Source organism: Penaeus chinensis, chromosome 27 (assembly GCF_019202785.1).
Source record: "Penaeus chinensis breed Huanghai No. 1 chromosome 27, ASM1920278v2, whole genome shotgun sequence".
In the NCBI taxonomy this organism is placed as follows: Eukaryota; Metazoa; Arthropoda; class Malacostraca; order Decapoda; family Penaeidae; genus Penaeus; species Penaeus chinensis.
The window spans coordinates 10,845,344-10,852,843 of NC_061845.1; the positions used below are offsets into that span (position 1 = coordinate 10,845,344).

The 7,500-nt window shown below is 38.4% G+C and overlaps 2 protein-coding genes across 4 annotated transcripts in view; one reads left to right on the plus strand and one right to left on the minus strand.

Moving 5' to 3' along the window:
- Window positions 1-1,089, minus strand: part of LOC125039795 — a 57,710-nt gene extending 56,621 nt beyond the window's left edge. For all 3 annotated transcript variants that reach the window (XR_007116149.1, XM_047634069.1, XM_047634068.1), the window contains exon 1: window positions 927-1,089. The gene's annotated coding sequence lies outside the window, so the exon portion shown is untranslated. The remainder of the gene's footprint in view (window positions 1-926) is intronic.
- A 2,063-nt stretch (window positions 1,090-3,152) lies between these two features.
- LOC125039407 (nonsense-mediated mRNA decay factor SMG8-like) overlaps window positions 3,153-7,500 on the plus strand; it is a 31,417-nt gene continuing 27,069 nt past the window's right edge. The window contains exon 1 of the mRNA XM_047633286.1: window positions 3,153-3,174. The gene's annotated coding sequence lies outside the window, so the exon portion shown is untranslated. The remainder of the gene's footprint in view (window positions 3,175-7,500) is intronic.

Consider the following 7,500-nt stretch of genomic DNA (forward strand, 5'->3'; position numbering starts at 1 on the left):
TTAGTGCAGTTACCAAGTGCTCTTTTCTGTTTTGTTTCTCTCTCTAATTGAACAGATTGCTTTCTAAGGTTACAACATTTTCCTTTAATAGCAGGTATTTGTAGTTGTCAGCTGGCTGCTGTGTCACTAAATTCTGCACACATTCCCGACAGTCATGATATGATCTGGCAGACTTCCAACTACTGCCATTACCTTATTCAATGTAATCCAGATAATAGAAATAACTGTAGGTTACACTTCATTTAACTTCAAGAATCATTAGAGACTCATAACATTTAAAATAACATGTAGAATCGTTGGAGACTCATAACATTTAAAATAACATGTGAATCTCTCATGAAGGATCTATCTATTGGCTTTTATACTCTGCCTGCAAAGAGTAAATTCAAATAGTTGTATCATCCCTGAGTTTCACACGTGAGCAAACAAATACAATACAGAAAAATGGCTTAAAAATACCATTAAAAAAAAAAGAAGTGATCAAAATTCATAATTTTCTCATAAATACAATATTACATGTTTGAAACACAACTAGATAATCAAAGTGTTTTCTAATAATTTTCTGACGTCACTCTTCTCAAGTTCCTTTAGATAAAACCCAGCATCGTAGCCCAAAAACGGGATTTGAAAACCACAATTAACATCGCCACCGAAAAATAATTCCTCAGACCTAAAGACCAGGGCCAGCCTCCCTAAACCCTTAAAATGCCTTAAAAAACGCTCGGTGGCTTCTCATTCGCATTATAACTAATTCACCGACTTCTCTAAGTCCTAGTCATCACTCCTGTGCAACTGTCACTTTCCTTGAATACCTAAAAAAGCCTCACAAATACCAGAAAATTAATATATTTACCTGCATGACAGGCCTACATACCTCACTCTTTCGACTGTCAAAATTTCTCCCCTGTCATTTTTAGGATACTCACTTTTCGTAATCGATTAGTAAGCCATTGACGTTCGTTATACGGACGGCATTTTCTTTTTCTCTTTTATTTCGGATTGGATCTTATTTTTAATGCCAAGATTGTGCCTACGAGGCGTTCAGATAGCAGCAGTTCCTCACGTTCGGTCTTCCCTGGACGGCGGCCCAGGCAGCACTGATCGAACTTCTGCTAGATCGAAGCTCAAATAAGAGACTAAATCGTTCCTTTTCTTCTAATGATTCTTTAAAATATAGGTGGGTCTTAGTATTTCTTCCTTATTATATCTTGTATTTTCTATGCCTTTATAATCTTGAAATTTGTAAATTGGTTGTACTTGCAATGTTCAAAAGAAGCTCAGTTGATGCATATTTTCCTTCGGAGAAATTTAAACTTGTTTCAGAGATATCTGTGGGTATATTTTGTGTGTAGTCAAAGAACTGTGAGCGTTACTCTGTGTGTGTGTGTGTGTGCGTGCGTGCGTGCGTGTGTGTGTGTGTGTGTGTGTGTGTGTGTGTGTGTGTGTGTGTGTGTGTGTGTGTGTGTGTGCGTGCGTGTGTGCGTGCGTGCGTGCGTGCGTGCGTGTGTGTGTGTGTGTGTGTGTGTGTGTGTGTGTGTGTGCGCGTGCGTGCGGGCGTGCGTGCGTGCGTGTGTGTGTGTTTGTTTGTATGTGTGTGTGTGTGCGTGTGTGTGTGCGTGTGTGTGTGTGTGTGTGTGTGTGCACAGACACAGACACACATCTCTCTCACTTTTCTCCCTCTCTCTCTCTCTTTCTCTTTTTTTCTATCTCTCTCTCTCTATATATATATGTATGTATGTAAGTGTGTGTGTATACATATATATTTATATATACGTGTGTGTATATATAAGTATATGTATACATATGTGTATATATATGTATATATATACATATATGTGTGTATGAATAACCACACAAACACACACACATCTCATTAATTTTCTTTCTCTCTCTCTATATGGATATATATATATATATGGATATATATATATGGAGATATATATATACATATATATATGGATATATATATGTATTTAATATACATATATATTACATATATATGGATATATATACATACATATATATACGCATATATATATACATATATATATATATATATATATATATATATATATGCGTGTGTGTGGATATATTTGTATATGTATGTATAATATAATATATATATATATATTTATATTTATTTACATATATGTGTGTGTGTGTCTGTGTGTGTATGGATATGTGTGTGTGTGTCCCTATAGTGGTATTTAGTGATCACTGTGACCCCTGGTACGGTCAGTGGGAGGTCTTTGTGGCTCGACGAAGTAGCCCTGTCCCCCTCTGTAAGCCCCCTCCCAACCGGATTGGAGCTGCGGCATCGACAGAAGACAGATCCGCGCTGTTTCGGAGCACTGGTTCCCCAAATACCAGTAAGTACCATTAGTGTGTGTGTGTGTGTGTGTGTGTGTGTGTGTGTGTGTGTGTGTGTGTGTCTGTGTGTGTGTGTGTGTGTGTGTGTTTCTTCTTTTTAACTCTAGTAGCGCTGGATTTATATCGTCGTCATATAGGAGAATTTTGACAATGCACAAGATGAAGAAGGGGAGGGTACAAGGTTGACCTCGCCTTGTGGACGTCCTCGAGTTGATGCCGAATGACTCTTAGCTTCATTGAGCTCTGCAAAGAAAGAAAACGCCCACAACGACTCCCGAGGACGATTTTTCTTTTTTTTTCTTTTCGAACTGAAGCTGAAGCACACTGAACACAGTGAGATCCAATACTTGCTCGCAGGTATGAAGAGTGAATCAAGCGACGCCGATAAGGATCGTGACGAAAGAAACACACACACACAGACACACACACACACACACACACACACACACACACACACACACACACACACACACACACACACACACACACACACACACACACACACACACACATCCAAGAGGCGAGGCGGACAACCGTATATCGTTTCTCCGTGTATTTAATGATTGGAATAAACTCCCTAGTGAAGTGAAAGATTGGCCTGGACCTGCATGCCTTTAGTCGCCCGGATGAGCTTTTTCTGTCTTCGTGGACGACAAAATGCTTGCTACGGTGGTTGTCCAAAGTATGAATGAGAGCAAGAAAATCTGAAGAGAATCCAGTACCGGCTCTGCGTCGGCAACATCGATTGGAAGATTGCCCAGGTGTGCTCCTTATGCCACATTCTGGCCTGCCGCTACCTCGAAGGTAAATATGCCCTTGATTTTTGCCTGTAATTCAAAGTAGACAATGGACATTATGTGAGTGTAATATGAATGGGTTACAACGATTTAATTACCCATAACCTACTTTAGGAAAGGGATTGAAATTCTGCCTGCTCTAAATGCGTGGGATATTCGTAGTACCCATGAAGATATCACGGACTAATGAATTGTGTGTTCATTTACCAGATGCATAAGTTTGCAGTTATGGCGTCAACAACATGTATAACGGTGATTTAAGTGCACAATAAGCCGTGTTTGGAGAAACATTAGGACTGGCTGATAAAGGCTATCTAACGGCTCATCGAGAGGATGTGAATAAGTGTCATCTTTTATCATTAACACTCGCTAACCGTCAATGACACTCCCTTAGTCCAGAGTTCGTAATAAAAGAAAAAAGAAACAGTAACTGACCCTGTTCCATATCATATTTGATTTGAGAGGGAGAAATTACGTTTAAGTATGAAATCACTTTTATACAAGTTGTATCTGTTTCTGTATCAATGAAATGAATCCGATATAAAAGTTCGAGGACCACAGTTCTATCCGGACAAGTAGGCACCCCTCTACTATATATGGGTTACCTCATGGAAAATTGTCCATCATTGATCTAGGGCATGGAGTGGGGCAAGGGAAGTGAAGGCTGTTAGCAGCACTATGTGTTTCCCAGAACCAAGGTTTAAGAAGTATGAAGAGTCCTAGGGTTGAATGGCACTGTCGAAGGATTGTTATTCAAACCGCTCAAAAGGTAAGCATTTCGTGATGTTAATATTAGAGAAACGCATCCGTTCATCTGGGCAAATAAAGAGATGGAATCAATTAGGGTTCTGACTGAGAACCGGATGAAGAAACCCTTGTTAATGTCATCGAATTTAAGAGGAAATGACACCCTACTGTTGATAACAGCCAATGAGCAATGGGAGCAGTACTGACAAAACAGTACGACGGCCTTTTTTGTCTGTTTCCAAACTACCTTTGCAACATAAGGATACCGAGATAATGTATGCCACTGTGGAAAAGGTCTTTAACAATTTTTAAGGCCTTAAGATTGAAAATCTTTATAAATAGAATATATGTGACTGCCTTATCGGATAACCGAAGACCCCAGTGGTCATGTTTCAGGAGAAAGGATTGTAATGCATAAGTTATAAGACAGGTGCCAACGTAAATTACCCAGACACTGCGATATGGGAGAATCGATACACACTGGCACCGTATTATTTTTCTGAATGACACTTAATGAGAATAATGTAAGTGAATGTGCAACAAGTAGCTCCCTGGCTTTATATAGCCCATTTATCAGATCATCACAGGTCGGAATCAGTGACAAACAAATAATGAAATTAGGGGTTTACTGACAGGGATACACTGTCCATACATTTATCTACAAGGTAATTATTAACTTTACAAACTTCAAAAAGTCAACGGAAAAGTAAACAGGAAAATACATATACATACATATATATATATATATTCAGATAGCCAACCTTTTTCAGATGGTGCAAAGTTCAGAATAAACCACAAAAGTGTATAGTGAAGGCTCTTGATTAAGATCCACCATTAGGTCTTGGCATATCACTCACTGTAAATTAGGCTCTGCGAAAAGACAAAGTAACAGGTATTAATTACGCTACGAGTTTTGGCTGGGACCGTTATTTGCAAATAGCATAACTGGCGCTTCATCTATCTTACTATGCATTCATTTGTGACACATTGTGCTCTTTGGTGTTCGCTGCTGTTGTGATCGTTGCATCAATAGTGCTTCTAAGAGGTATCCTTATAACCCCGATGATTTGATTGTAATATCTTTGTAGTTCATGTTCTTTAACTTGTGTCACCTGAAGCATCAAAGTTAATGATAGGTAGATGATCAGAGGCCAGAGCAAGGGAGATTCATGGTGAAATAACAAGAGGTCCATCACTAAGGGGAAGTATTACTCGTCCCATTTCAGGAAAGGAAAAAACTGGCAACTTACCCGTGCTCTGGATTCCGATTCGCCCAGTCACTTACGACCAAAGAAAATATGAATGTGGTGTTGAAGGCAGCAATGTCAGGAATGAGTAGTACAAATATTGTATATTGGTTTTATATATATATATATATATATATATATATTCAGATAGCCAACCTTTTTCAGATGGTGCAAAGTTCAGAATAAACCACAAAAGTGTATAGTGAAGGCTCTTGATTAAGATCCACCATTAGGTCTTGGCATATCACTCACTGTAAATTAGGCTCTGCGAAAAGACAAAGTAACAGGTATTAATTACGCTACGAGTTTTGGCTGGGACCGTTATTTGCAAATAGCATAACTGGCGCTTCATCTATCTTACTATGCATTCATTTGTGACACATTGTGCTCTTTAGTGTTCGCTGCTGTTGTGATCGTTGCATCAATAGTGCTTCTAAGAGGTATCCTTATAACCCCGATGATTTGATTGTAATATCTTTGTAGTTCATGTTCTTTAACTTGTGTCACCTGAAGCATCAAAGTTAATGATAGGTAGATGATCAGAGGCCAGAGCAAGGGAGATTCATGGTGAAATAACAAGAGGTCCATCACTAAGGGGAAGTATTACTCGTCCCATTTCAGGAAAGGAAAAAACTGGCAACTTACCCGTGCTCTGGATTCCGATTCGCCCAGTCACTTACGACCAAAGAAAATATGAATGTGGTGTTGAAGGCAGCAATGTCAGGAATGAGTAGTACAAATATTGTATATTGGTTTTAAAATCCAAACATGTGTAAGCACAAGGAATGATTCATGTGATTAGAATAAAAAACCGACATGGTGAAATCGGACTTTAGAGGGTATGTTACAGTTTCAATTTTATTTTAGTATTCTTTATCAGAGAATAAGATATGGAGAATGCTTAAAGGGTCCCCGAAGTCAAGGCCCCAAGGGACCCGAACTTTCCACAATTACTGTCACAATAGTATGATACTTGGGCCCTAAATATGTTTTGTAACATTATATATATATATATATATATATATATATATATATACACACACACACACACACAAACATATACACTCGTGTGTGTGTGTGTGTGTGTGTGTGTGTGTGTGTGTGTGTGTGTGTGTGTGTGTGTGTGTGTGTGTGTGTGTGTGTGTGTGTGTGAATATAGATATACTCATTTATGGACAGGTATATAGATAAATAAACAGAATGATAGACGGACAGAAAGCCATACCTGTGTTCAAAGACACATATACAGCCGCATAGATAGCAATACAGGCATATTGTACTCATTAAGGTTGTGATATAAAGGCAGAGCCATAGATAAATTTGGTAATCTAACTGATATCTAAATGCATATCTAAGTATTGTCTGAACACTTGGAAATAGAAGTATTGTTACTAGAGGAAGTTAACTGTCTCTCCTTTTCTTTCTTTCTCCTGCTCGTCTGTTTTGTCTCTCTCGTTCTAACTGCTCGTTTCTTCTCCTCCTTCCTTCCTTCCCCCTCTCTGTTTTACATTTACTCTCTCTCTCTTTCAGTCTATCTATCTCTGTCGCTATTTCTCTCTTTATCTCTCTCTCTCTCTCGATCTATCTATCTCTTTTTTATATCTCTCAAATCCTCCCTAGTCCAAATCGCCAGAAATGACATGGAAATCATTATACAAGAAACCATGAAAAAATTATAATGAATTTGGAACTTCAACTAAAAGTTTTATGAGAAACTACGAAAAATGCAATAATGTTCAAGACTTTAATATTTTTTGATAACATGCAGAGTTATTGCAATATCTCTCGACATGGCATCTCTGGATTAATATAAGAAAAACCGTAACAGACGAAGAGAGGAAATTGAGCGAGGGAATGGAAGAAAAAATATGAAGAAAGAAGAGAGAGGGGCGGTAAAAAGAGAGACAAGGAAAAGTAAGATAAAAGATGATCAGAGAGGAGAAAAAAGTTATGAGAAAAGTGAGAAAACCAATCTCAAGCACATGCAGCAAGCTAATAAAATGCCTATCGACACAGCTCATACTGGAACATCAGGCAAACACGCGTAACTCGGAGTGAATACAGATATCGGCAAAACAGAACGTGAAATTGAATGATCATTATATAAAGTGTGCGGTTTACGGAAGCACTTTAAAAAATTAGTATAGGTATTTATCTATTTACTTTTATTATTTATGATGTGGATATTGTTATAGTCCTTCTCCCTTCTCTCTCTCTCTCTTCTCTCTCTCTCTCTCTCTCCCTCTCTCTCCCTCTCTCTCTCTCTCTCTCTCTCTCTCTCTCTCTCTCTCTCTCTCTCTTTCTCTCTTTCTCTCTTTCTCCATTTCCTCTTTACGTCG